This window comes from Henckelia pumila, chromosome 3, assembly GCF_033568475.1.
Source record: "Henckelia pumila isolate YLH828 chromosome 3, ASM3356847v2, whole genome shotgun sequence".
Classification (NCBI taxonomy): Eukaryota; Viridiplantae; Streptophyta; class Magnoliopsida; order Lamiales; family Gesneriaceae; genus Henckelia; species Henckelia pumila.
This window is the reverse complement of record NC_133122.1, coordinates 103,659,933-103,673,612: the sequence shown is the minus strand read 5'-3', so window position 1 is coordinate 103,673,612 and position 13,680 is coordinate 103,659,933. Positions and strand designations below refer to the sequence as shown.

Sequence of the window (13,680 nt, the reverse complement as noted above, 5' to 3'; positions counted from 1 at the left end):
AGCATCATCGTGGGCAGGATCAAAAGGGCCAAATGCGGGTGGCCACTGTGGAAATGGAGGAAACGGATGAGTCGAACTAGCAGCCTGTGGAAACTGATGTCGCAAAGCATCTGTAAAATCCATAATGTAGCCCATAAAGACACCAATAGTCTGCTGAAAAGTCCGAAACTCTTGACGGTGCAATCGCAATTCGTCCTCCAGAATAGCAACATGGTCGGGTGCGACAGGAGGACCTGAGGTTGAGGGGAAGGGCCTCGTCGTACAGCTGCTCTCTCATTAAAATCTCGCCTCTCAGCACGCGTTCTCTGCTCAGAAGTCGACACCATACGGAATTGAGCGTGACAAACAATAGGAGCAGTAGCTTTCATCAATTCTTCATTCAAGCTCCACTCTACTCCCGCCTCTTCACAAAGGTCAGTGATAAGTGCCGGGAATGCCAACCCGCCAGTCGTCTTACCTGCCACCGCACCTTGAATCGTTGCTTGGAAAATCTTTCCCAAATCAATAGCCTTGCCCTCCAAAATACAATAAACAAGAATCGCGCGTTCTCGGGTCACCTCATGCTCGTGGTCGGTTGGTTTAAGTCAAGCACACACAAAGTTATACCACAGCTTAGCATCAGGAATCAGTTCGGTCTTCTTCAATTTGGAAGGAAAGTGATCACGACCCATTCTCCATTCCGCGCCCGAAATACATATACGGCTCAAAATCGCCGTGTAATCTACTTCATTAGCTCTGTATTTCGCGTACTCATCGTGAAACACTGGCGGGAGGTTGTACAGGTGTTAATAGTGTGAGCATCAAAAGGCACCAGCTTTCCACGGACAAGCACTTTAAGCTGCATGTGTTTTACCTTCAAGTTCGCATAAAATTCACGAACTACTGGGACGACTGCATCCTGAGGTGGCTGAACAAAATTTAACCATTGACGACCAGCCACAGCCCGACCAATTGTATTAAAAAACTCATCAATCCCAAATCCGGATGTCGTATCAAAACCACGCTCATGTAGTATCGTTTTCCCTAGACATCGTTGATAATTCTCTTCTGCAATCTCATACCAAAAACGCTGCGGTTCAGGCTCCGGCGGCAGTAAAAGATGATGCAACAGATTTTAGCTTCTTCTTTGGTGCCATTAATCAAACACTTAGGATGCAAACCAATGAACCACAACAATGAACCAAATTGCAACAATCACAACTCCCCCAAACTTGAATATAATTCCCAATCCACAAACAACAACGAACGCTTCAACTACAATTCAATAGAATCCACACTCCACAGATTGATTAACCACCCAAGACTTCAATATCCACAGACCGCAATAGATAGAATTTCTGAATACTCTCCACCCAAATCAAGTTTATGATCAGAATAAGATGGACTTACGCTAGATGAGTCCGATAAGAGTAGATAAGCTAAAGTTTCCCCGTTGTAGAACCGATAGAATTCCAAATCGAGGCGCGCCTTCTTTGAATGTGATAACACCGACCCGCTTCAAAAAGATGATGAGAAAAGAAATTAGAGGGTGTATGTTGGAGATTAGTAGATAGAATTGCCGAGTTGTGAAGTGTGAGAATGGAAGGTGGCATGAGGATGGAGGCGTCTAGGAAAATTAGGGAAAAGATTTGAAGAAAGAACAGAAGGGAAGGTCGGATATATTGAATAACAGAGGCGGGGCGGGCGCTCAGCGTGATAGGGCGGGCGCGCCTCTTGCTCGGTTGTTTTTGATTTTAAGAATGCAGGGGCGGGGCGGGGCGGGCGCTCTGCGTGATAGGGCGGGCGCGCCTTCAGTTCGGAAAAACATAGCATGCAGTCGGGACGGGCGCGCCTGTGAGTGGCGCGGGCGCACCTTGAGTTTGAAAAAAAATTCAAAAAGGTGTCTTCAGGAGCGGCGCGGGCGCTCTATGGAACAGGGCGGGTGCGCCTTCAGTTCGCAATTTGTCTTAGATGGCACAGAGATGGCGCGAGTGCGCGAGTAGAGGGGGCGGGCGCGCCTTAGGCTCGATCCAGAGCTCCAAAAACCTGAAAAAATCATAGAAAAGTATCCAAATTACTTTCAAAGCAAACCAAAATATAATTAAAAACTGAAAAGAAAAAATAAACGAAAAAATGAACAAAAATAAAGACATAAACTAAAAAGTTTGGGTTACCTCCCAAAAAGCGCTTAGTTTAAAGTTATCAGCCCGACTTGCACCGGTCTTAATTGGAATCTTCAAGCAATGCGGTGGACGCAGGTTGTACTTCGTTGCCAAAGTAGTGCTTGACTCTCTGTCCATTAACCTTGAAAGTTCTTCCATCTGTACATCTCAATTCAATGGAACCATGAGGATAAACGGTCTCCATGAGAAACGGCCCGGACCATCGCGATTTCAACATCCCTGGAAATAATTTCAAACTAGAGTTAAATAACAAAACTTTCTGACCCGTTTTGAATTCCCTATGCATAATGTTTTTATCATGCCACTTCTTTGTTTGCTTCTTGTATATCTTGGCATTCTCATATGCTTCATTTCGGAATTCATCCAATTCATTCATTTGTAGTTTCCGCAACTCCCTGGATGCTTCGAGATCCATGTTTAGCTTCTTGACAGCCCAAAACGCTTTGTGCTCCAACTCCAAAGGTAAATGACACGCCTTACCAAAAACCAGCCTGTAGGGAGACATCCCAATGGGTGTTTTGAAAGCGGTGCGGTAAGCCCAAATAGCGTCATCTAGCTTGATTGCCCAATCATTCCGATTTGTCTTAACCGTTTTCTCCAAGATTTGCTTGATTTCCCGGTTAGAGATCTCTGTCTGGCCATTGGTTTGAGGATGGTATGCACACGCCATCTTATGCCTAACACCATACTTAGTAAGCAAGGTATTAAAAATCTTATTGCAAAAATGCATACCTCCATCACTGATTATTGCTCTTGGAGTTCCAAATCTCGTAAAAATATTTTTTGCAAAAACTTTACTACAACACGAGTGTCATTAGTAGAGGTGGCAATGGCTTCCACCCATTTGAAACATAATCAACTGCTAATAAAATATAAGTGTACCCGAAAGAAGGGGGAAAGGGACCCATAAAATCAATACCCCACACATCAAACAATTCCACTTCTAAAATATTTGTGAGGGGTAATTCATGCCTTCTAGAAATATTTCCCGTTCTTTGACACTTATCGCATGATTTCACTAAGGTATAACTATCTTTAAACAATGTAGGCCAATAAAAACCAGATTGTAATACCTTAGCAGCAGTCCGGGTTACTCCAAAATGTCCTCCATATGGTGCTGAATGGCATTCTTCTAGAATTTCATTCGCATCTTGCCCCGCCACACTTCGCCGAATCACTTGATCAGCACAACGTTTGAAAATGTAGGGATCATCCCATAGGTAGAACTTTACGTCATGGAAAAACTTCTTCTTCTGATGTCGGTTCAACTCTGGAGGCATAACACCACAAGACAAAAAATTTGCAAAATCAGCAAACCACGGAATGGAGGAATTTACTTGAAAGATCTGTTCATCTGGAAACAATTCATTTATGCTCTCCTCCTCCTTAATGTCTTCTAACTCCAATCTTGAAAAGTAGTCAGCAACTTAATTTTCACTACCCTTCTTATCCTTGATCTCAAAATCAAACTCCTGTAATAGTAGAATCCACCTTATCAAGCGTGTCTTGGCATCCTTTTTGGCAAACAAGTAGCGAATCGCTGCATGGTCAGTATAAACAACTACTTTAGTACCAATTAAATATGGACGAAATTTATCAAAAGCAAAAACTACTGCAAGCATCTCTTTTTCTGTAGTAGTGTAGTTTTGCTGCGCGGCATCCATGGTTCGACTGGCATAATATATGGCTCGAAATATCTTATCTCTCCTCTGGCCTAATACAACACCGAATGCATAGTCATTAGCATTGCACATAAGTTCAAAGGGCTCCTTCCAATCCGGCACAATCATGATGGGTGCTGTGATCAATGCCATCTTGATCTTCTCGAAGGCCTGCAAACAATAATCATCAAACATAAATGTAGAATCTTTTTCAAGAAAATTACACAGGGGTTTTGTAATTTTAGAGAAATCCTTGATGAATCGCCGATAAAACCCTGCATGGCCTAAAAAACTTCGGATGCCTTTGATATTCTTTGGAGGTGGAAGCTTCTCAATGACAACCACTTTGGCTTGATCCACCTCTAACCCATTTGATGATACTTTATGTCCAAGGAAAATGCCCTCTTGAACCATAAAGTGACAGTTTTCCCAATTTAGAACTAAATTCTTTTCATGGCACCTCTGCAAAACAAGAGACAGATTATGCAAGCAATGATCAAAAGAGGAACCAAAAACGGAAAAGTCATCCATAAAAACTTCCATCACTTCCTCCACCATATCTGCAAAAATTGCCATCATACACCGCTGAAAAGTCGCAGGTGCATTACACAGTCCAAACGGCATCCTCCTGAAAGCAAACGTGCCATAGGGACATGTAAAAGTAGTCTTCTCCTGATCCTCTGGTGCGATAGTAATTTGATTATAACCTGAATAACCATCTAAGAAGTAGTAATAGCAATAACCAGCAAGTCTATCAAGCATTTGATCAATGAAAGGAAGTGGAAAATGATCCTTACGAGTAGATTTGTTCAACTTCCTATAATCTATACATACTCGCCAGCCAGTTACTGTACGTGTGGAGATTAACTCATTATTTTTGTTTTTAACCACAGTAATCCCACCCTTCTTAGGAACCACTTGAACAGGAGATACCTAACTACTATCAGAAATAGCATAAATCACTCCCGCATTCAAAAACTTTAAAACTTCTTTCTTCACTAATTCTTTCATGGCAGGGTTCAACCGCCTCTGATGATCAACATAATGGGTATAAGACTCTTCCATCAAAATTTTATGCATGCAAATTGTTGGACTAATACCCTTAATGTAAGAAATTGACCATCCAAGAGCAGTTTTAAAATTTCTCAAAACTCGCAACAACTTATCTTTTTCTACAGCAGACAGGTGAGCAGAAATAATAACAGGACAAGTAGAATTTTCACCAAGGAATTCATAACATAAATGCACAGGCAATTATTTCAGATCATGAGTTTTAGTGGATACCTCTGGCGCACTATTTTCCAATGATTCAGATTCCTTAGTACTCACCATTTTTTTTTTCGGAGCGCTGTCAAGGAATGATTTTTGTTCATGTAGCTCCCAATCCTCATCCTTATCAAATACCTTATCCGCCACTAAACATCTTTTGAGTGGATCAGTAATTCCTGCACATGAAAAAGAATTATGAGAATCAACAATTTCAATACTTTTACATGTACTTACCTCGTTTATTAAAAATCACATCTTCACCACCAACTCAGAGTGTGAGCTCTCCCTTGTGGACATCGATCAGTGCGCGTCCAGTAGCTAGAAAAGGTCTCCCAAAGATCAAAGGAGTTTCTTCATCTTCATCCATGTCTAAAATCACGAAGTCTGCTGGAAATATAAACTTGTCGACCTTCACCAAAACATCCTCCACAATTCCTCGTGGATATGTGATACTCCGATTAGCCAGCTGTAATGTGATGGTGGTCACCCTGAATTCTCCAAGTTCCAAGGTCCTGTAAAAAGAAAAAGGCATTAAATTTATACTTGATCCTAAATCACATAAAGCTCTATTTACCTTAGAACCACCAATAAAACAAGGGATAGTGAAACTCCCTGGATTCTTAAGCTTTTGTGGCAACTTTTTCTGCAGGATTGCGCTGCACTCTTCTGTCAGATTCACCACTTCATTGTCTTGCATTCTCCTCTTCTTAGACATTACATCTTTGATGAACTTGGCATAGTTAGGCATTTGTTCCAAGGCATCTGCAAATGGAATATTAATGTGTATCTTCTTGAAGATGTCTAGGAATTTGGAGAACTGTTCATCAAGTGCCTTCTTCTTGAATCTCTGAGGATAAGGAAGTTGTGGCTTATACATCGGTTTTGCTTCAGATTCTTTCTTGGGTTCTTCAACCACGATTTATTCAACCACTGGTTCTTCAACTTCCTTGGTTTTTCTCTGATCTTCAGCCTCTAACTTCTTTCCACTTCTTAACTCTACTGCTTTGCATTGCTCTTTTGGGTTCACTTCAGTATTTCTGGGAAACTTTCCTCGATTTTGATCCTTTAAAGCATTCGCAAGTTGCCCAATCTGTGTTTCCATAGATTTCATCATAGCCCCCAAACTGCACATATGTGTCTCCATGTTGTCCATTCGAGTTTCAGTCCTCGACATCCGCTTGTTAGCTTCAGTAACAAATGTAGACACAAAATCCTCCAAAGACGCTTTACCTTCACCTTGATTTGTATTGAATCCCGGAGGGGGTTTCAACACATTTTTGTTGTTGGCATAGGAAAAATTTTCATGGTACGTAAGCCAGGATGATAAATATTGGGTGGAGGGTTACCTCGATAATTTTCATAGCCTCTGGGATTGATATATTGAGCTTCCTCAGGTGGATGAGATTCTTCTATGACAACCGACACACCTGCAGGTTCTGCAATATTCACCTTATTCAGAGAAGCAACTTGTGTACTCAATGCAGATAGCTGTGCAGTGATGGATGTGAGAGGATCCACACTGTACACTCCCTTCTTGACTCGCATACGTTCAGACGGCCATTGATAACTATTGATAGTCATTTGTTCAAGCATATCATAGGCCTGAATGGGGTCCTTGGCAAAGATAGTACCTCCAGCAGCAGAATCCACAGACATCCTTGTGGGCGTATTCAACCCATTGTAGAAAAATTCTATTTCTTCCCAATCTGCAAAATTATGATTAGGACAACGCCATAACAAATCTTTGTACCTTTCCCATGCCTCATATAACTGTTCTGAATCATGCTGTTGAAAGGTACTGATCTCATTCTTCAGCTGGGTTGCCTTGAATGGTGGAAAGAACTTCTCTAAAAATTTCACAGCCATTCCCTCCCAAGTTGTTATGCTTCCTAGCGGCAATTACTCCAACCAGCTCTGTGCCTTGTCCCAGAGAGAAAAAGGAAACAAGCTTAAACGTATTATATCCTCAGAAACACCATTTATTTTTACCGTATCTGTAATCTCTAAAAAGGTGCGCAAGTGCAAATGAGGATCAGCTGTGGCAGTTCCATTGAATTGGTTCTGCTGAACCAGGTTGATTAAGGCCGACATCAACTCAAAGTTGTTGGCATTAATGGTCCCTCGAGCGATTCCAGAATAGTTAGTCTGGATCGTAGGCCTGAAGTGATCTCTGATTGGCACCAGAGGAGCTTGTTGTGCTGCTTCATCAGCCATGTTCCTTAATTCTTCTCTTCTAAATCTTCTTAGAGCACGTGTAGTGTGCTGGATCTCCGGATCAAATAATAGAGAATTCGCACTTTGAGATCGTCGCATAGACTGCAATTAAAAATAAGAAGAAATTAATTGTACTAAAAATAAGATGAAATAAAAGCTCTAAATTAAAACTTAGACTAATTGGTAACAAGACTAAACAAAATCAAACATTACTCCTCGGCAACGTCGCCAAAAACTTGTTGTGTAAAATACTCGCAAGCGTACGAGTGTCAAGTTTTAATATAGTGAAAGAGAGAGTGTCGATCCCACAAGGAGTAATTTGAAAATATTCAATACTTGTAATTAAAATAGTCTTAATTTTATCTAGAAAATCAAACTTTGGAAATTTGCTGAAAACTTAAATAAATAGTGAAGAATTATCAAGCTCACTCACACACAAATTCTGAGAAATTATCAATCAGAGAAAAATAGTCCAGAGGTTTTGATTTCACTAGTTCTCAACAATATTCAATCCTAAATAATCTATGTTATGAATTTCTTTCAATTAATAACCAAGAACACTTAGATTATTCTATTCCCCTCTCCCGAGCAACAAATAGAGTGTATCAACTACAGTTTGATTTCAATATCCCTATTAAAAATCTAGATGCAGTGATATTTGTAAAACGATGTTCCTTAAAGGTTCTATTAATATTATATACTCTCTCGAGCTATATAAACAATTAACAGTGTAGTTTCTATTGATCCTACTCAAAATCCCCTCTCCCGAGTGCCGGATTCTAAGTAAATATAACAACTCAATTTATGGCCAGTAAATTAAGAAGACATTCAATTCTAGAAACACAATTTGTTAAACTCAAAGATTCATGAATATGTCTCAACCAAGCTACGTCAACCTCTAGACTAGAAAAGTTTAGTTCATGCTCAAATTCATAAAAAACCAAATCGTATTCAAAGTCTCAAACATAACTCAACAATCAAAAGAAAATAAATAAAAAGAAATAACAAAGCCGTAGTCTTTCTTCCGTGTCCGATCGAAAAGTCTTCGTCTTCGTTCCAAGCAATCTTCAATTCTTGATCCCAAAAACTCACAAAAGTGCTCTCAAGAATATTGTGTGTATTGGCGGCTGATAGATAGATCTATGACTCAGAAAAATCCCTTTTATATGACCTAATAATCGTCCAAAATAATCCCAAGACAAACCCCAAAGTTTTCATAAATAATCGGACTCTAAATCTCCTAACGGACGACGGCGCGGAAGCGCAGGGAACATGGCGGGCACGCCTTTCTTTCGCAGAAACACTCTTCAACACTTTCTTTAGCGGCGCGGGCGCACCAAGGAACCGTGCGGGCGCGCCTCATGCTCAACTTCTCTTCTTCAAATCCTCAATAACGGCGTGGGCACCCCTTCAGTCAGCGCGGGCGCGCCTGGACCTCAAAATTAGCCTTTTTCTCTGTTTTTTTTTCAACTCTTGATTCTCCCTTTAAACTTCCATCTTTTAGGCTTCATTCCACTTAAATGCATCACAGTCCATAACTTCCTACACACACAAAAACAACAACAATTTCACACAATATCTACCAATAAATTCCAAAAATCAAGTAAAACCATATACAAATTAAGTGCATAAAATGCACTTATCAGCATACAATTTCTCAGTCCTCAACACCTGTAAGACGATCCTTAAGTGCTCTACATGGTTAGTACGACTCTTCAAATAGATAAGGATATCATCGATGAAAATAATAACAAACTATCCAAATAACGATGAAGGATACGGTTCATCAAACCCATAAAGACTGTTGGAGCGTTAGTCAAACCGAACGACATGACAATGAACTCAAAGTGGCCATACCTCGTTCTAAATGCAGTCTTAGGAACGTCTTCATCATGAACCCTTAGCTGATGATATCCAAACCTCAAATCAATCTCCGAATAAACACAAGAACCCTGCAGTTGATCAAGAGATCATCTATTTGAGGTAAAGGATATATGTTCTTTACTGTCTCTTGATTCAGTTGGCGGTAGTATGCAGAGTATCATAGAACTATCCTTCTTTCGAATGAAACCGGAGCACCCCAAGGCGATACACTAGGTCAGATGTATCCCTTGGCAATTAAATCCTCCAACTGCTCCTTCAATTCCTTTAATTCGTTCGGAGCCATTCAATATGGAGCCTTGGAAATCGTCTGAGTTCCTGACAACAGTTCTATACTGAATTCTACCTTACCAATAGGCGGTAATCGAGGAATCTCATCCGCGAATACGTCAGGAAACTCTCTTACCACTAGTATGTCAGTCAACCTAGGGCTAGACTTCAAAACATCCATTGCATATGTAGTGACCCATATCCGAAATTATCGATTAAAGAGTAGTTAATTGTGTGGTCATGTTTAGATTAAGTAAAACATGATTAAGGGAATTCCATATGGATTAACGGACTTTGAGAATGGACTCAGAATGATCGGAAATGGCCCAAAGGGTGACCAAGAACGGAAGCTACATTGTGACAATCGGAAGCTCCGATGTGTAAACGAAAACTCCGGTAATATTACGTCAGCCATGATGCAAGCCATAACGGAAGCTCCAATCGAGAACGGAGGTTCCGATTTCCCCTATCTATGGCCAGTTAACGAGAGAACGACACGTGGTAGATAAGAGCTATCCGAAGCTCCGATACTGCAACGGAGGTTCCGATCGAGTCATATAAATATAAGGTCCGAGGATTTCATTTCTTGCATATTCCAAATCCTTTCCTTCGCCTGCGTGGCTCTATTTTAGGGCTTTGGGTACTCTTATTTTAGAGTTGGAGTAGGGAATATATTTTATTATAGTCAGACAGTGTCTAACATAATAGTAGAGCGGCATCTGAATAACGGAGCGGTGCTCGAGGCTGTAGAGCTGCAGCAAGGGTGTGACCCTAGTTCCGGGATAGTCGCCATTAGTGGGCTGACGATAGACGTAGGTATAGCTATGGTCTCCTTAAATTATTTAGGAGTATGCAATAGCTTAGTTAAGGCTTTTAGAGCTTATTAAATGATGCTTGAGTATTTGCATTGTAGAGTTGATGATAGGCTTTGAACCTAGAGTGGGGCTGCTAGGGCTGCCTGTAGTAAGGTACGTAAGTACTGACTGAGATTGCTAGTGGATATGCATGCTTATATGTTGGATTTATGTGTTTGCATGTTATTATTGTTATGTGGCATGTACATATCATCTTGTACTTGTACACCTGTACATCTTTTGAGATGAGCCAGTTAGGGTTGCTCAGCCCTGTTTGGACGTTTGATATCGAGTACCCTTAGGTACTGGTACCTAGAGGACTCCGTGTTCCGCATCCGAGAATCGGGAATTAGTGGTCGCACATAGTGGTTAGATACCCCTATGTGACGTGCTCATATCCCAGGCGCCAGTCTGAGCAGTTTGTATATAGTTATCCATGATATGGATACCCTGTCATTTGCATGCATCATATTTGTATGTTTATCCGTGATTTCGTATTGAGAATTAGAGCTCACGTCCAATATTTTTTGTGTATCTGGACACCCCATTCGATGGGGCAGGTGTAGGTGTAGGATTGAGCACCAGGAGCTTGGAGTAGAAGATGACCTTGAAGAAAGCAGGATTAGCTGTAGGTTTCTACCCATAGAATTATTTGTAATTCGATTGGGTTGTATATTGGTTTATTTAACCGGTTGTATTCTGCTGGTCTGATTTTATTTATGTCTTCGGTAGCAATTTATTTAATGCATGCTTAATTATGATCTTAACTTTGATTAGGTAATGGATCAGGGATGGGTCGCTACAGCATAAATAAAAAATTCCTCCGCTCCTCTCTGTAGCAGTCGAGTCATAGACAAAATAGATATCAAAAGAATTTTTGATCGAGAACCTTTACAAAAGAATTTCCACTCCTCGGCCATCTCTGGTCTGAATTTGACTACCTTCTGAAAAACATCGACTGTAGCCCTGTGTGAGATCTTAGTTCTAAACATCTAATCTCGGATATAAACAATTATTAAGCATACAAAATCCAAGACTAAAAGCAATAAATAATTTTGTTTTTAAAAAAATAAGAAGTGCCTCTCTCGATCGGTAGAACTCAACCGATCGAGCGAGCAAGAAATCCAAAACTTTTTGTCCGGCTGAAAAAACCAGTTCCGATCGATCGGTAAAGTTCAACCGATCGAGCGGGCAAGATTTTTTTTGCAAAAATAGAGAATAGGCTGCAGCTCTCTCGCTCGATCGGCTAAAATCTACCGATCGAGCGACCATCTCTGAACAAGAATTTCCAGAAGTTAAGAATACCAAATCAAATCCAAAATTCATACAATGCATCGCAAGGAGTATAAAATACATGCAACAACAGCATACAAACCTCAATACTCGCATAAACAATACAACATATAGTAAGAAGTTCGAGTTCTAAACATGTTCCAATATAAACTAGATTGACATGCTGATTCGACTTCTAAACCAAGTCCCACTTCTATATCCCACTCTTGATGTTAACCAGGTCTTCGCTGACTCGATCCTGCCCCACCTATCGCCAAGTACACATCAAAACAAAGCAACAGCCAGATAACTCCGGTGAGAATGATATTCTCAATAAAAGTAACATAACATGCAATAACAAGTAATATATATCAATATCATGATATAAAGACAACATCTTCAAGGTTAATACAAATCAAATGCATGTCTTTAAAACAAGGATGTCAACTCTGATACTCAAGGAATTGCTGCTCTGCTTTTGGGATCCCAAGGATGAGATCACGTAAACAACCCATCGACTCTCCCGATCGAGGTCGTGTCACGTATCTCCATCCTCTAGACTTTTGTGCGACTACAATGTGTATGCTGACACTAGGTGAACCGCTACACCCAGGCCACTCGATTATAGCCCCCAAATCGTCTATCAAAAAGGGTCGTTCTGCTCGTTGAAATCAAAGGTTTGGATCAAGATGAATGCATAAGAAAAACATAAAGCATTAAGCCATATAACAAAAGTTCAATCAACAAAATACAAGTCCCACACTCTAGAACAATTATTGATGAGAGTGTGTGATTTAAGGAAAACTCAAGAACCAACTGTCTCGAGTGTGCTATCCCGCTAAAATGATGACTGCTTGTACCTTTCGATATGAATAGCTTCAAACTTTGGATAAGCTACAATAAAAGGTTGTATCAAAACCTATACAACCTCAACAACAACATCGCTCAAGGTAAACTCTTTACCACTCTTCGTCCAACTCTTCAACGATCGACTTCTGTTAACTCTGGGCTCGACAAAATCCAAACAAATCTGTACATAGGCAAATGATGATCAGCAACGGCGAACGAATCCATTTGCCAAAGTTCTATAATTAAAACGGTTAAAAAATCCCAAATTCAAATTGGAGGCATAACGACTATAAACCAACTAACCGAAAATCACAGACGGCAATATAACGATCCAAAAAAACTCCCAACAACAACAAATTATCCAATAACCAACCATTTATAAAACCCAACTTTCGAATTATGCCCTTAAAATAAAAAAAAATCCGAACGAAGTTCTTTTTCCGATCCGTTTTCAAATATACGATATATGCTAGCTCAAGAAACGACATATCCGAATTTAAACAAATTCTAACAACATCCCAAAATTGAATTATATTAGATCGAAGAAAAACTTACGGTAAAACGGAGCTCTCGCAGCCGTGATCGCTAATCGGTCTTCAAATTGAAATTCTATCGGACGGATCGAGCTCGGAATGAAATCTGGAAGCTCAAAGATCTCGTTTGGCTCATCAATGGAGAAGTGGCGTGGGAGAGAAGGATAAAATGAGGAAAATGAAGACCAAGTCAAAGCTAGCAATATATAAAATCTCATTTTTGCAGTTTGGTCCCTGAATTTTCCAAAATTTGTAGTTTATTCCCTTATCGAATAACAATTAAATCCTAAAATTTCTTAATCTCTGATTATCAATCTTAATCTTCTAAAAACTCGATTAGGCTAATTTTTGGGCATTACACCCTGTACTTGGTCAAAGCATCTATACCAACAATGCAATCGAAATCGGATAACCTAAGTACAATACAATCAAATTCAATCATATTCTCATCAAATTGCAGTTCACATGTCCTGACTAACCTCACAGAAACAATTCCTCACCCAAAGGTGAAGTAACAGAAACTACAGCAGGCAAAGGTTCGCAAGTTAAGGCATGAATCATAACAAATTTATCAGAAATAAAAGAGTGAGACACACCCGTATCAATTAAAACATGAGCAGGATAACCAAATATCGAACATTTACCTGCTATAACATCATCAGGTGCTGCCTGAGCCTGATCCTCATTCAAAGCAAAAACTCTAGCCTGCTGCCTA

General features: G+C 40.2%; 1 non-coding gene across 1 annotated transcript; it reads left to right on the top strand.

Annotated features, from left to right (window-relative positions):
- The first annotated feature begins 6,803 nt into the window (after positions 1-6,803).
- On the top strand, positions 6,804-6,909 carry LOC140894095 (small nucleolar RNA R71). The gene has a single exon (XR_012153646.1). It is a non-coding gene; the product is annotated as a small nucleolar RNA R71 (small nucleolar RNA).
- Positions 6,910-13,680: the final 6,771 nt, after the last annotated feature.